The sequence below is a fragment of the Pinus tabuliformis genome, chromosome 7 (assembly GCF_031772625.1).
Source record: "Pinus tabuliformis cultivar Carrire ecotype Pingquan chromosome 7, CPIR1, whole genome shotgun sequence".
Classification (NCBI taxonomy): Eukaryota; Viridiplantae; Streptophyta; class Pinopsida; order Pinales; family Pinaceae; genus Pinus; species Pinus tabuliformis.
The window spans coordinates 462,829,129-462,845,533 of record NC_142293.1 but is presented as its reverse complement, the minus strand read 5'-3'; the positions used below and the strand labels follow the sequence as shown (position 1 = coordinate 462,845,533).

Here is a 16,405-nt window from a genome sequence, read left to right as displayed (position 1 = left end):
TAATCTCAAAATATTTAAAATAAATATACATCTATAAAAAAAAACAAACAAACTTTTTTTATTTTTATTTATTATAAAATATTTTATAATTCAATTTTTTAACAAACTATTTTAAATTTTATGATGATGATGATGATGGTTAACGTCCGCTGAGACCAAATAATGATCTATCGGACCTAAAAAGACAAATTATTTATTTTGATTTAAGATTTTATTCCTATGCTCAAAAAGCTTGGAGAGAAGCCTCCCGAGTTCACTATAATTTTGGCATTGTAAAAGGCTAGGAAGGTCAGTATTGTAACAAAGGTTGTGAAATTGAGATCTAATGTGGTTGTATGCAGGGCACTCTAAGAGGAAGTGGTTTTCATCCTCGATGCTCCTATTCTCACAAATATATATAAACTTTAAAGTAAAATAAATATTACTTATAAAAAAAATCCTTACTCCCTCTCAAAACCTTATTCCATTTTTCCTTCCTTTTTATTGAGATACAAAATATTTTATAAAGAATATTTTATAAAAAAAATAAAACAACACTCCCAATTTTTAATAATTAAACATACCTCTACCACAACTTTAAGTATACTCAGTTTTTCTTTTATTAATGGTAATTTCGTAAATTCAAATATTAAAAATGTTTTTTACACTTTAACAAGGTTTTTGAAAAGTTTAAATATATTAAAAATTAAGTAAAAGTTTTAAAATAAAAAACGGTTTTTATTAATTAAAATATTACAAATTAAATAAAATATTTATAGTTAAAAATTAAATAATTTTGTTTAATAATTAAAAATTAAAATATTACAAATTAAATAAAATATTTATAGTTAAAAATTAAATAATTTTGTTTAATAATTAAAAATTTTATAATTTACAATTAAATGAAAATTAATAAAAAAAAGTTGATAGTTAAAAATATAAAAAAAAATTAAATAAAAATATTTATAATTTAAAACCAAATAAATATATTGAAAAACAAAAAATGGAGGGGAGACGCTGAAAAAACAAAACCAAAAGCAGAGAAAAGGTTTTTTCACAAAAGCGGGCTGAAAAAAAGTTTTTTCACAAAAGCTGGCTGAAAGAAAGAAAGAAGGAATATTTACAAGAGGATCCTCTATTTCGTGTACTCAATTCAAAATTTGAAATGCATGCGGATGGAATGCCTGACCCCTTATCATACCAAAAAGCTATAAGCTATCATCTCAGAGCGCCTTGACCGTTTGAAAGGAAGATTATATAAGACGTTTTCGCATGCCAAACATGTTCCAGTTTTTCATCTCTTCTTCTGCTTCTTTACATTGCATTGGCTTGCCTCTTTTTTTTCTTTTTTCTTTCTGTGGATGTTTGTTTCCTTTGCATGGCCATGCATCTTGGATTTTATAATTTTAATTTGCTGTTCCCTTTTGACTGTAATTTGTGTGTTCTTTTATGTTTTTATTGCAATTCATCATTCTTTCTTTTGCCCTGCTTGTTTGCATCAATTGCCCTGGTGATTTTATTTTGTTGTTGTAATGTAGAGCAGGAGAATTGAAAAAGAATGTTGCCCATTGGAGTGGAAGGCAGGTATGGGTTTGTTTTTAAATTTAGGTAGTTTTTATTGATAAATCTGTACAGTGAGAAGCTTCCTAGTAGATAATGGTTAATAGTTATCTTCTGGTTTTAGCTGCATAGAGCCCTAATCATTAAACCGACTGTCTTCATTATTTCTACATCACAATGAAGCTGTGGGAATTGCAAGGCCTTTAACCATAGAGATAATGCTTTTATTTTTCTTTTGGCAATTCTTGCATTTGGGTTTTGACCTGGTTAATAATTTTGCCACAGGTGAAAGGGAGGGTTTGCAACAGGTGAAAGGGAGGCTTATGACACGAGAAACTTTGGTTTCTATACCTGTCTTATGTTTATTTGCCTCAATCTGCCTCAGGGGCGGTGTTCACATATTTCTTAAATGGTGTATATATGGTTTGCAGTGAATATGGGAAAACAAGATTGCAACGCAGGACAGGATACGAACGTGCCAAAGGATGCTCGTACACCTTTTGGTTTCATCATTAGGTAAGGTAAGCCAACTTACATCTTTTAATTCTCGGTTTCCAAGACATAAAACATTCACCATTCTCGGTTTATTTAACAATATTGTAACAGGTGGAGTCAGCTTGACAGGCCGGACAGGCAAAGTGCTGGAGGATGCTCGTACGCCCTTTGCTTCATCATTACGTAAGGTAAGCGACGATCCTTTATTTCTCGGTTTCCAAGACAGAAAAAACATTCACTAATCTCGTTTAATAATATTGTTAACAGGTCGAGAGGCACCTGATTTGTCTTTTATCCGGCGAACAGATGTTCGTACACCTTTCGTGCATTATAAGGAGTAAGGAAGGTACGGACCTTTCAACTCTCGCTTTCCTAAAGAGACGAAAACATTCATTGATGTCGGTATCTCGTAGTCTTTGCTGGTACATATTAGATGATGAGTTTTAACATTAATTTTTTCCATATTTCCTCTTCTGCTCGCATTCTTTTTTCAGGATAGATCACCAGATATGGTTTTGTTAGTTAAGAGGCTGCACTAATTTGTATGGAGCGCTAAAAGTACTCTTATCGTTCGAGCTTTTGGAAGGAGTCATGGATACAAGCCTGCTGAAGAATATCACGAGCCTCTGTCATGTATGTACACATTGTTTTGGTTGTATGTTTTCGGTTGGCTGTCTTTTCCCTTTTCATTTTTATCCATTGGCTAGGCGATTTAATTTGTATGTTGTTAAATTTCTTTTCTAATTTATATATTTCGGACGAGCTTTAAACTTTTAGTTATGTATATCGATGTTGTTATTTTTCTTTTCTAATTTTTATATAGTTCAGGCGAGCTTTAAACTTTTAGTTATGCATGTCTATATAGTGGATAATGGGATTCCGCCTTGGTAGAGAATGGCAGAGAGCCGTAGGAGTTGTATCATGAAACCGATACTGTATAGAGTTAAAATTGGTTTTCATAGGTTCTGCCAGTTGAAGACAGCCATGCAGTCCAAAACTTATCTTCTTCTTCGTTCAGTGATTTCATGGTCCACCACTAATTTGGAATTCCCATGAATGTTGATATCATTTAATCCTGTTTCTTATGCTATGGTCATTAGAATGGTGGATGCAGTAATCTCTACGAAATTGTTAGTGCCCTGTACCAGATCACATTCAAAATGATTCTATGCTTATTAGAGATCTCTAGGCTGCCTCCTGTCCCACATGTGATTGGATTGTTTTTGCTAGTAGCACTGTCAAAATAGTTTTAAGGACTGTTGGAGTTGATCTGTAGGTTCCCTGACTGCCCCCTTTTCTGACTTCTCTGCCTTATCAAAATTTCTGTAGGACCCTTTTATCCTCCAACCATGCTTCCCGAGCCTCATATACCAATTCTCCTTTTCACTTTCCTTTTCCTCCGGTCATTTCTTGGTAAATTAAGGAGAACATGATTTATGTTTCCCCTATTCTATTTCCAGAGGAAATAAAGTCCAGGGCCCTGCTATGATCATTTTTGTAGATAATCCCATGTTAAGATTTTGTTCTTCAAGGAAAGCCATAGAAATATCCTAGTAGCATGAAATTTCCATAAAGTGTCATCTCCATATTTATCATTATGGGTCCTCAAGGCTATCATATCCAACTTTCACTTCATATAAACCTCCTTGTTTGTTGTCCAGAGAACCTGTTAGATTGTTCAAGTACTCTGGTTGAAGGTTTAATTTAGTGTATTTGCATCTTGCTTCCATTACTCTATTATATGGGCCCGAATCTGCCTGAATCCCCAAATCATTAGCCTTCTTCTATAGCCTACTGTCCACCAATTAACCTGTTCTTGACTATAAACATCTCTGCTAGAAAGTGTAAGTTTCTATCATGAAGGAAATTTATGACTTGTTGAGATAACCTGGGCACCTCCAGACCTCCAATCCAAGGGTCTCTTCTGATTCGCTCCCCTTGTACATTTCCTACTAATTAGTTGAGATTGTCTCCTAGGAGCAAATATGTTTCCATGAATTGTCCCAGTTCAATCGTCAATATATTCTTTTCCATAAATGATTGTCAAATCTCTTTAGTAGACATGATCCTCCAAATATTTTTGCAGCATGATCATTGGATAAAATGGGTCCTTCAATCCCCTACTTCCCCATTTTTTTCTTGGGTTTTGGAAACTAGGGGAATACCTCCGTTTATTTTTCCAGCCTATAAATATCTAAAACAGACCTTCCTAATGTTGTTGAGGATCCCTTTAGGTATATAGCCATGCCATCCAATGAAATGGGGTTACCTCTATCACAATATTTATTAATGTCAGTGTCCTGGACCTGTTGCATCACAGATTTAGTTTTATATCCCTTTTTATTAGGTGGGAACCTAGGTACTTCATAGAATCATCATTTTTTTTTGACATGGTAATGCAGTGAAGCCTTGATCCTTTCTTATCTATAATCACTAACCTGATACATAATTATAGTAAATTTGTCTAGACTGATTTCCATCCTCATTAGGAAGCAATAATGTTCTATTGCTTTCCCTATGCACTTTGTTTCTTTGACTGCTCCCATTCCAAACAGAAAATCATCTACAAACATGTGAGAACTGTTGGGGAATGGTGTTAACTGTGCTCCTTTGAAGTTCCTGTCTACTTTTAGATTATTCAGGTACTTCTCAGGCCTTCTGCCACCCACAAACGTAAGACAAAGGACAACCTTGTCTTAATCCTTTTCCAGGTTTGGAGAAATGTGTGGGAGAGCCATTTATCAATACTACGTAAGTGGTCGTAGAGTAGCATTACTCTATCAGGATGTTAGTTAAGAGGCTCAAAACTTGTATGTGGAGTAACAACAACTGAGTCTACTCTATCATAGGATTTTGATAAGTCCAGTTTGATGATCATGGCTGGTATCTTCTTCTTGATTGAATCAAGAGCCTCTTGAGCTATGAAACTGCTTCAAATATTTGACTTCCTTCTCAGTACCCAAAATGCTCATCAGAGAGAACCTTGGATAGGGTTTCATTCTTCTTGCTACTTGCATGAGATTATGGTCTCCTGGACCATTCACAATGTAATAACAAGTTTCACTGTATTAATATTTTAAAATGTGTGACTTTTTTTTAAATGTCCAGACATTGCTGCATTAAAACAATTGTTTAAAGCATTTTCTCCTAGCATTTTGTAAATTGAGATTTTGAGGTCAAAAGCATCTTTGCCAAGGACATGTGGAAAAAGTTCACATAAGGTGGTAGTTAGTGTAGCATCTGCTTGAGCTGATAGCACTTGTTTTGACCAAAATCCACCTTCAGTAGCACCCCAACCTAGTCTATACAAGGAGTAGGACCTCCCGTGTTGTTCACTTCTCTAGACTGCACATAATGCCACTATGAAAACATAAGCTCCAAAACATGTTCATGACTACTTTGTCCTGCCCAAGTTGCAGATACCCCCCAGTCACACACACTGCGAGAACAACAACAATTGTAACAAAACTAGTTCTCAATCTTTCGTGTTGCATTTACCAAAAGAGTTCCAAGGCCTCATCACCCTATCCATTTGGGTATAACCAGATGATTTGATATGCATGAGCGATCATTGTAGTAGATTTCTAATGAATCAAATTATTCATACAATGGAGTAATGTATCCCCGTTGTGAAGCTACAAATGTCAAACATCATACAATGCCTTTAGTAACGTAAGCCAATTTGTAAAGCTTTATATAAGCTCTTATATTATGGATTCCTGCATCCTGAATTGCCAAATGCTTGAAACCATCAACAAAAGCAATTGTTCCTTGTCTTGGATTTTGTTTTTTTTCCAATTGTTCCATCTCACACAAAACAAAGGTTGTGTTAGGTACATATCTTGCTGCCTTTCTGCTGCATAGTTGAGCTCTCCAACATTGCATATATTTCCTCAGTCCCTGGGTGTGACACATCTCCTCTATTGACCTCAATCCAGCCACATCTAGGAGTCTTTCTTAAATGCTTGGATTTCATCATTTTGCTCACCCTTTGATCCAGATGTAAATAGGAATGAATCAAATTACAGAGATAACCATAAATACCGATATGCAGTGGAAATAATACTTCATTTCATTAATGTAAAATACTGAAATATGCTTACAAACAGAAATGGAAATAAACCAGCTAGGGCGGTGGTAGCTTATCTTTGAGAAGAGATGTGGCAGCTACATGCCTCTGAATTGTGTGACAATGAGGCTTGAAGGCCTATTTATTGTTGAGAAACAATGGAAAACCCTTAACATCCCAAAACCTAACCCTAGAAGATGAAACGCCAAATTGTGGGTCCGTTTTGGGTAAGTTGGTACATCAACTTCCCGGGGTCGTAACTTTGGCACATGATCATTATTTGACGCGTACAAAAGCTAGTTAGAAAGATCTATCCGAGCACTACAACTTTGGGAAGAGCAACATCAATCCATGGACCCATGTTGCTCCCAGATTTCCCAAAAAATGTCGTTTAGGGCCTCAAAACGGCTCTGGAAGTTCAGGATCCGAAAAACTGCTAAAAATAGTAAATTGTGCTACAATTAAGGAAACTGAAAAACTGAAAGAGATAGTTGTGGGGGTCTAAATGGGATAGGTGGGTGGCCACCAACATCCACCTGGATCACTGTTGCTGCATTATTCACTTTCTTGTAGCACCATGGGTGTTTGACAGTAGTACATAAGTATCAGTGTTTTCAGGGTCTAACTTTAAAATATGTTCCACTGCAAATTCTCCTATCTCAACATTGCAATGGACTCTGTGTTGAGAAATCTAGGGCAAGGATAGTTAAAGGATTTCTCTGGTTGATAATTGCTTGTGATATACTTTTACTTCTTAGCTTATAGTCTTTTCTTTGTTATGCTATTATAATGTTTTTTTCATCAAGACAATTACCAGTATGCACAATAAAAGACAAGTGGCATAGTATGTAGGCTTATCAGCCAGGGCCAAAACCTCTCACCTCTTGAGAGGAAAACCCGATCAAAATTCTTCTTCTAGAACTTCAATTGACATGTATCGATACCATGACACAGAACCTTGACTCTAGTATCCTCCTTGTCACTAACCTTGATATTTTGCCTCTTCCCTTCCTCGACTTTCTTCTTGATCTCGAACTGCTTTCCTCAACTCCTTTTAGAGAAACTCGGTCTCTATTCTTCACACTGCTCCTTCTCAGTTTCCTCTAGAGATTCTCGGTCTCTAGGCTTTCACTGATCTTCTCTAGAGAAACTCAGTCTATAGATCTCTATCTCGGTCACCTAGAAGAATCCTTCTTTTGCTGCCCCTGAAGAAACTTTTCCTTCGCTTGCCCAGAAGAAACCTCCTCTCCGCTTGCCCAGAAGCAACCTTTCCTCTTTGCTGCCCCAGAAGAATCTCTCCTTCGCTTATCCCAGAAGAAACCCTACTTCGCAATACCTAGAAGAATCTCCTTCGCTATACCTTCTTCGCACTTCTTCTTGATCAAATGCTTGTTGAGTTGCTTTCCTTCAAGTGAGGTAGAGTTTGGCTTATATATACACCTTTCATCATGTCCTTTAGGTCGACATGATCACTTGTGGTTGGGTCGACTTGAAGAGGATAAGTGACAAGGTCTTGGAGGATACTTTACATAGACAAATTTGAAATTTTACAAAGTGTAACATGACTTCATTACATGACAATGACTATCATTTTATGACTAGATGACAAATAATTCCTGAAGACTCTCAATGGGAGTGTTGACTCAAAAATAAAATCTCTTGCTCATGAAACCCATGAAGCAAGTAATACTGCTCGGGGCTCAAGGGGTTAGAGCATGATGTATAAGATATAGTAGTGAATTCCCCCTTTTAAGGTGGGGCGGTTCATTGCCCACCAGGGGTCAGGACAATCATGGGTTCCTATATGATGAGGGAGGCTCATAGAACTTGTAGGAACCAGGCTGATGGCCATGATAATGGGGTAGAGCTCAAGTATTGTCTTTTTCCCACGTGCTAAATGCTTTTGTCCTGACCATCTTTTGCATTTTCTGGTACTTTTCCCGTTGAATGTGGCCATATATGCTTTTAACTTTCTTTTCAGTTGCATCAACCTCTGGGCTTCATTCCAAGCCATGACACAAGGTGTGGGCAAGGGAAAGGGGCGAGCTAACTCTACGTGGACTCGATGGAGGGATGTGGACCCAGGTGGGAGAAAAGATGGATGGGTTGATAATGAATGGAAAAAGGGTAATATAAGCAGATAAGGGAGTGGGACCACGCAACAAAAATCAGGGTTTCCCGTGAAATACCATCCCTGAAACAAAATGATCAGTAAAAGAGATCCCACGGGACTAGAATCCAAGGTTAATTCCTAAAAGGGGTGTAGGGGACAAAAGCACAGACCTAGCCCATCCTTTCTGCTGAATCCCCCCATTAATCCATGGCCAGAAGTGTCCAAGACAAGCAAACTACAATACTCAATTTCAAAATGACAAGGCATACCTTTAGATTCGGGAGGCCCACCTTCAAACATATGATCATGGCAGATGGTCGAGGGACCACATGGTTGACTCAAGTGGCGGAGAAATGGCGTAATGAACTAGATGATGGATGCAAGGGGCTACTCGCTGCTGGTAGAGGACCATCTCGCAGAAAAAATTTCTCCTAGGGATATTACCCACAAAATGGTGGGTAACATGTACCACATTGGGTTTTTATAGAACCCAAGTATGACACTTGTTATTCTTGTATTGTGTATACTATAGTGCTCAATATGGGTTTGCCTTGTTGATTACTTGTATGGACTTAGTTCATGTTTTATATTTTCCTCCCTTGCCTATTTTATATAAAGGGAAAGGTGTTAAATTCTTTTATCCCAGATCTGATTTACTTTACTTTAAAAATATATTAAAAACCCAGAAAATATTTATCTCAAATATTTATGAAATTGTTGATAAAATAAATTTGATGGTATACTAACTCAGAAAATAAAATGCAACGGAAGTAAACTAGGGAAATCAATCACACTACAACATCAAATTTGTTCCCAACGCAATCCTCTTTCATGTTAATTTCCTCCCCAAACTTGGGGCTTAGGGCCATAGAGAATACATAGAAAATTACAACTATTTGTAACTTGGAACTCGATCCTACTATGAAAAATGCGCCTGTGGAAATTTGCACTATTGAAGAAACTCAACCTCAAGAAAATTAAGCCTCCCTCACCAACAATTTGGCCCCTCTCTTTTCCCTCGTATGACCCTTGCGCACTTAAGAAATTTGGCTTCTGTATATTTTGCCCCTCCTATTCATCTGACTTGGCCTCTCTCTGACATCAACTTGGATTCCCCTGAAATTTCTTCTGAAATTCCCTGTTGCAATTCTTCTTACTTCTCTTCAGTCTAAATTAGCCTCTTTCTCTTAAGAAAACCGCTTCCTCAACAATTGTTGTGTCTTCACCTTTCCCTTAGGCTTATTTTATAATTTTATTAAGACAAAATCACCAACCCTAATCTCCTAAGTGATCAGTGGCTAGAATTAAATCCTAATCCTCAATTGAGATTATATTCTAAGTCACTTCGATAATTTAATTATTTATCCTTAGAAATCAAATAAACACAAAATGAAAAAGGTGATTCTCTATTTATGTGAGGTCTACTTCTTCTAATTTCTCATTAAAAGCCCCTACGCAAGTTTGATTTTTCAGTGGACAAAAGTAAGATTGGGTTACAAGCCAACCCACTAGCTTTATAACATAATATGCCAAAATAAGCATAAATGCGTGTGACGTAGACCTAAAAAGGTGATGAATTCATATTGTTTTAGGGATCAAAATGCTCCATTAAGGCAAAGACGAGGCTCAAAAATGTCTTCAAGCATCATGATCATCATCCATCTAAGGGAAATCCCCAAATCACACATCAAAGCATCTCCAAGGGTTGAAAATCTAGCTGTGGGTGCCAGACATCATCTCCATGGGTTTCAGGTGAGAAATGTGGTGCCTCGTATCTCTAGCGTTAGGGCTCCATCGGGTGCAACAAGACGTCCTCAATCATAGCAAGAATAACCATCCTCCTTTGAGCCCTGGATCATGGCATGCCCATCAAGTAGAGTGAAGGCCAACTTGGGGGCATGCTTTGTCCATTGGTACATCACCAAAGATCCTCCATGCTAGGCAAGAGAAGCCCAATGTTCTAGTGCCTTGGGCTGCTCTAGGATGCAAATTAATTGCCCAAGTCATCAAAACACCTAACGCTCTGCCAAAAGTGGGCAACATTGCATCTGTTATGTCATCATGCTCTCTAGAATGTAGGATATGGCCTGGGAATTATGTGGAGTGGGGTGCCCTCAAGACCTCTAATGCTTTGGATAACCTGTCAAAATCAACTCAAAGTCAAGTGAAAGCAACCACTCATTAGAGACTAAGATCATAAATGCATCTAAGTGGATCATACTGAAGCGTTTAGGGCCATATTAATACTTCAAACTGGGATCACCTTGAAATATTTTACTAGACCAAGTCCATTAAAGGTGTTCCCTACATTTGTAGGGATGGCTAAGTATTCAACCCCTTTAGGTGCTTCTAGCCCCCAAGGGGAGGTGGCATTTCTAAGGTTAACCATTCAATCAATAGGCATTGGTGTAAATAAGTGACAATGGAAAGGAAGAACATTCATGGCCAAGTGCCATGGTCAAGAGACCAACTAATGAGAGTCCACATCTTGAGTGTATAGATGTAATGGAGGGAGCAATCATGGATGCATGAGTTACCTTGCTTGTCCTTCTTTTCCCACCCCTTTGGTGCACCTTTTACTTTTTTATATAATGATATGTGTTTTGGTGCATAGCTCAAGGGTCAATGCTTGATTTTTATAATATAGCATTTAATTTACCCCTTAAGATGTGGTGGTTTGTCACTAATTAGGGTTGGGACATGTAAGGGTTCCTTTTGATGAGATGGAGCATCAAGTACTTTGGAACTGGGCTATGGCTAATGAGGAGGGTGGAGATCATGCTTGGCTTTTGCCCACGCGCTAAATTATGTCTCGGCCATCTTTTACATTTTGATCTTATTTTTGTTCATTGTGGCCATATTATGCCTTTCCATTCTTTTAGCTTCATCAACCTCCAGGGCAATGCTTTTTGGCCCTACTCAAATATGTAGATAAGAGAGCACCAAATCCCAATGAAGCAATGGCAGTTGAATGCAAAGAATAGAGATAGTATCAAGGGCTTATAATGTGTTTTGGAAGGTGTTATGTATGGTAAAGGGAGAATGAACATGCTATTTCAAATCTAGGTCTTCCAAGTAGTGCCCCTCCTAGAACCCTAAGTCCTTAGGGGAAGTCCCATTGGACTAGGGATACAAATTAACCCCCTTAGTAAAGTGAGAAAACAACTTTATAGCCGATATTGGTCAATCATCTAGATCACCCCTTTCTCCATGCTAAATGCCCAGAACACTAAGTAAAAGAACCAAATTGCAAAATGATCAAAGTACTTGTTGAGTGGTATCCCATCATTCAAGAGGAGTGCTGGATAGTGACAAGTATAGTTACTGGTGCAGATGGTGGAGGAGCTGACATATCATCATCGTCAAGCTAATGTGTAGGGTTGTTGGCTGGTCAAATATCCAAAATAGGAGAACATTTTATTTGTTAGGGTTACCCATTTTGGTGGGTAACACCTCTCTATTTTTATTTTATGCGCTAGAATAGTGTAATAAGGCTCACATGAATGGAATTAAGGAAGTGAACTATTTTCTGTTCTTTTAGAATCACATATGCAAAAATGTGAAGCGTGTAGCTAGAGACTCTAAAACAAGAACAAATACAACCTTGTCAACCTCTATTTTTGGCCAAAATTTTCCTTTTCTTCATATTTCCATTGGACCCTAAGTTATTTATGTTATCTCTTTGGCCAAGATATCCCTTGAAGAGTGGGAAGTAGGTTAGGTCACACGTTATTTTGTTATAATTTTGGTTACTATGTCATTTCTCTATGATGAGTGTCAATTTAATTCATCCTTTTGATGGCTCCTTTTGGGTTGAAGCCATTGTTAGTGAATTGGAATTACTCTTCCTTGGGAAACCCCCCCCCTTACCCTTTTTCTCTTTCTTTCATGGGAGATTTCTTATCCTTGCCTATCTTTTGACATTCTAAATTCTTTCATTGGTGCTTTGTTAGCTTTTGGGGTTATTCGAGAAGTGTTTTCACATAGCTAGGAGAGTGCTAGGTCTCCTAGTCCATAGGAGATGCTTGATGGACATATGGATGGCTTAGTTTGTGTGGATGATTGACCTTGTTTAGAGTACTAGCATGATGCATTTACCTAGGAGGTTGTTATCCTAGTCAACATTATGACTAGCCCATTGGGTGCACACAATGGGGAGGTCATTTGCTTGATTACGAGAGATACCTAGCTCGAAGGAGGAGTTCTAGGCACCTAGCCCTATGGAGTTTGGAGACTAGACTTGAGGACGCTTGGGTCGAGGAGCATACTTCATAGAGGTTGAGCGTGGACCTAGACTCATATGTTGAGAAGCATTGGCACATAATAACTACCTTGACACACATGTTGAGGTGTTTTGGGCAGAAAAGGGCATGTGATACATAACTAGGGGAGGAATGCCTTAAATGAGGACACTTGGAGAGTGAAACACCATGTGAGAGGGAGTGGTGTTGGTCTAGCAATGTGTTGGAGAGTGCACCATCTTAGAGGAGGGGGCATTGGGCCCAAGGAGGATCATGCTTGGATTGTGTACTCTTACCGATCAAACTAGCAGGGGACCTAAAGGGAATTCCTAAAGGGCAAACGCTAGGCCAAGGGCAACAAATGGAGTCTTAGTCCATTGTCACCACAACTAAGGCTCCCTTCTATTTATGGAATTTCACCGATGGGAGGAGACTCGGCATGTGTGGTGTCACTAATGAAGGATAAGTCAATGGATATGAGGGACCCAAATATCCCTTTTCCAGAATTTGAAGGATAAAGTTTGGTTGCTTTGTAAACAAGGTACTAGGTAATCTAGGGAAAGGAGGAGAGGATTTGAGGGTTAGGTTTATGGGATAAGAAGTGTCAAGGAGTTTCCCAATCCCTAAAATCCTTGTTAGAATTGGTATTTAGGATGGTTCTTGAAGGATGGTCTTTCAAAAGAGTGGGACCACACGGGGCTAAGTGGACCCAGTCTAGGGTATGAGGAAGGAATGTAGCAACCAATGATATTCTTACCCTAGACAAGGTGGGGAGAGGATCAAAGAAAACATAATTTCTCAAGATGTTGGTTTGACCCTGGGAAGTGCTAGCCTTGGGGATGGCAGGGCAAGTTTTGGTCTCGGAGCTAGGGCTTGGATTTTCTCCCAACTCCACCGTTGGAACGTCTTCAAATTTGGAGGAGGGGTAGAGGAAAGGCCAACGCAGGAGACCCTAGGAGATTGAATTTGTTTAGTGCCTAACTTGTCAGGAAATTGATGCCCTAGGCACCCCAATGGGACTAGACTTGGAAAAAGGTGAAAGAATAAGAGTTTTGGTGACCACCCTTGGCAGATTAGTGCCTTAATCCTTGGGAGAATGGATTCTATGTTGATTATGTGTAATATTTATTGGTTCCCAATCAAGGAGGCCTCAAAATTACTTCACAAACCCTCTAGGTCAAGTGAAAGCAATCTTGCAGCTTTTATACTGCAAATGCACAAGAGGAATTGCTTATCGAGTTCAAATTTTAGCCCTAGGATATTTTGCTCACACTACATGGCCCATACATGGAGGGAACATTATAATAGAGATAATTCCACAATAATAAGCAATAACTACATGCAACAATTAGCCCTAAAACAACTAAAATCCCAATCTAGCATATATGACAAAAAGTAACAAGAATAACATCAAAATTTCGTACTTACATGCAGTAGAGTATATCCAACAATTCACAAATGACAATAGAGAATCTCCAAGAGAAGATAAACCAACAACCATACATCAAAATTCATCCATAAAAGCTCCAATTCATCCTCCAGAAAAAAGTGCGAAATTCTCTAAAGAAGAGAGAAATGCAATCCAAAGTGATGATGAGAAATGATCTCACCTCACTTGTATTTATACACAACTTAAGAGTTCGAATTAGCCTCCTTGGCTTACATAAGCCCTAAAAATAAGATAATGTTATAATAATACAACGTTTGGTGACAAGCCCACCAAATTAGCTCATAAATGAAAAGATAAGCCTCTCAAGAGGTCAAATAATAATCTATGCATGTCGTAGGGCACTTTAAGAGGCCTAATGAGGTCCATGGGTGCCATAATGAAGACAAGGACCCTCAAAAGCAATGGGCAAGGGGTTGGCTCCTTGTAATAACTTGTGGTGTTCCAAATAACATCTGGGGGAACACAAGTGTCCTCATGGGTCTCCAAACAAATCAAAGATACTTGTAGGCGTCCCTCAAGGGCTAGGATGATGGTGTGGGTGATGCCACATCATCGTGGAAGTCTTGAATCATCTCCCAAGTGTATGGTGTAGATATGCGACTGGCTGCGCATGATGGATCAAGTGCATCCACCTCGTCCCATAAGTGAACCATGAGAAATCTCTGAATGGATGTGGGGATCCATCGATTGTAATCTTCTATTGTGGAGGCCAATGGCTGTCAACGCTCGCCCTACATGTGCCAATGTAGCCCTCTAGAGGATTAGGACCCCGTATAGAGAGACCAAACCCAAGATGGAAACCATCTGCATTCTTGCATAAGATCCAATGCGTCTTGTAGCCTTCCAGTACGACAAGTCATTAGAGAAATCTAGTAAATGAGCGTACCTAATCATGGACCACAAGTGGGGACTTCATAGTGGCCTTCCCTTCCATAATGGGCTTCGAGATGTGCCAACGCCTCTTAATTCGAAATGGAGTTAACCAATAATCCTATTAGGTGGTTTCTACTTCTAAAGGGGATAATATAGTCAAGGTACATCCTTCAAGAGGTGGTGGCACGTGACGGATAGGTGAATGAAGTAGGGAATGAGAAGGGGCAACCCTCGGTCACATGTTGGGGTACAAGAGTAGCTAATAAGAGGGAAACCCACACTTGGGTTTATAATGTGTAGGAGGGAGCAATCATGGTACATGAGGTGCCTCGACCTTGATTTTTCCACCCTCCTTTAATACCTTTTGCCTTTTTGTGATTTTCTTTGATTAACTGCTCAGGGCTCAAGTGGTTATAGCATGATGTATAAGATATAACAGTGAATTCCCCCTTTTAAGGTGGGGTGGTTCATTGCCCACCAAGGGTCGGGACAATCATGGGTTCCTATATGATGAGGGAGGCTTATAAAACTTGTAGGAACCAGGCTGATGGCCATGATAATGGGGTAGAGTTCATGTATTGGCTTTTTCCCACGTGTTAAATGCTTTTGTCCCGACCATCTTTGCATTTTGTGGTACTTTTCTTGTTGAATGTGGTCATATATACTTTTCACTTTCTTTTAAGATACATCAACTTTTGGGCTTCATTTTGGACCATGACCCAAGGTGTGGGCAAGGGGAAGGGGCAAGCTAACCATATGTGGACTCGGTGGAGGGATGTGGACCCAGGTGGGAGAAAATATGGATGGGGTGATAATGATGGAAAGAGGGTAATATAAGCGGATAAGGGAGTGGGACCACACAACCAAAATCAGGGTTATTCGTGAAATACCATCCTTGAAACAAAATGATCAGTAAATGAGATCCCACAGGACTAGAATCCACGGTTAATTCCTAAAAGGGGTGTAGGGGACAGAAGCACAGACCTAGCCCATCCTTTCAGCCGAATCCCCCCATTAATCCATGCTCAGAAGTGTCCATGACAAGCAAACTACAATACTCTATTTCAAAATGTCAAGGCAAACCTTTAGATTCGGGAGGCCCACCTTCAAACATACGATCATGGCAGATGGTCGAAGGACCACATGGCTAGCTCAGGTGGCGGAGAAATGGCACAATGAGCTAGCTGATGGCTGCAAGGGGCTGCTTACTGTCGGCTGAGGACCATCCTGGAGAAAAAAATTCTCCTATGGATATTACCCACAAAATGGTGGGTAACATGTACCACATTGGGTTTTTGTAGAACCCAAGTATGACACTTGTTATCCTTGTATTGTGTATACTATAGTGCTCAATATGGGTTTGCCTTATTGGTTACTTGTATGGACTTAGTTCATGTTTTATGTTTTCCTCCCTTGCCTATTTTATATAAAGGGAAGGGTGCTAAATTCTTTTTTCCCAGATCTAATTTACTTTAAAAATTTATTAAAAACCAGAAAATATTTATCTCAAATATTTCTGAAATTGTTGATAAAATAAAACATGATGGTATACTAACTCAGAAAATAAAATGCAACGGAAGTAAACTAGGGAAATCAATCACGCTACAACATCAAATTGTTTCTCA

General features: G+C 38.7%; 1 long non-coding RNA gene across 8 annotated transcripts in view; it reads left to right on the top strand.

Moving 5' to 3' along the window:
* Window positions 1-1,076: 1,076 nt before the first annotated feature.
* Window positions 1,077-16,405, top strand: part of LOC149247951 (uncharacterized) — a 326,494-nt gene continuing 311,165 nt past the window's right edge. Inside the window, exons 1-7 of one of the 8 annotated variants that reach the window (XR_016265676.1) lie at window positions 1,077-1,262; window positions 1,518-1,563; window positions 1,825-1,847; window positions 1,971-2,055; window positions 2,146-2,222; window positions 2,302-2,380; window positions 2,557-2,667. This is a non-coding gene — a long non-coding RNA (uncharacterized LOC149247951). The other 7 variants (XR_016265672.1, XR_016265671.1, XR_016265674.1 and 4 more) reach the window with 7 other exon arrangements.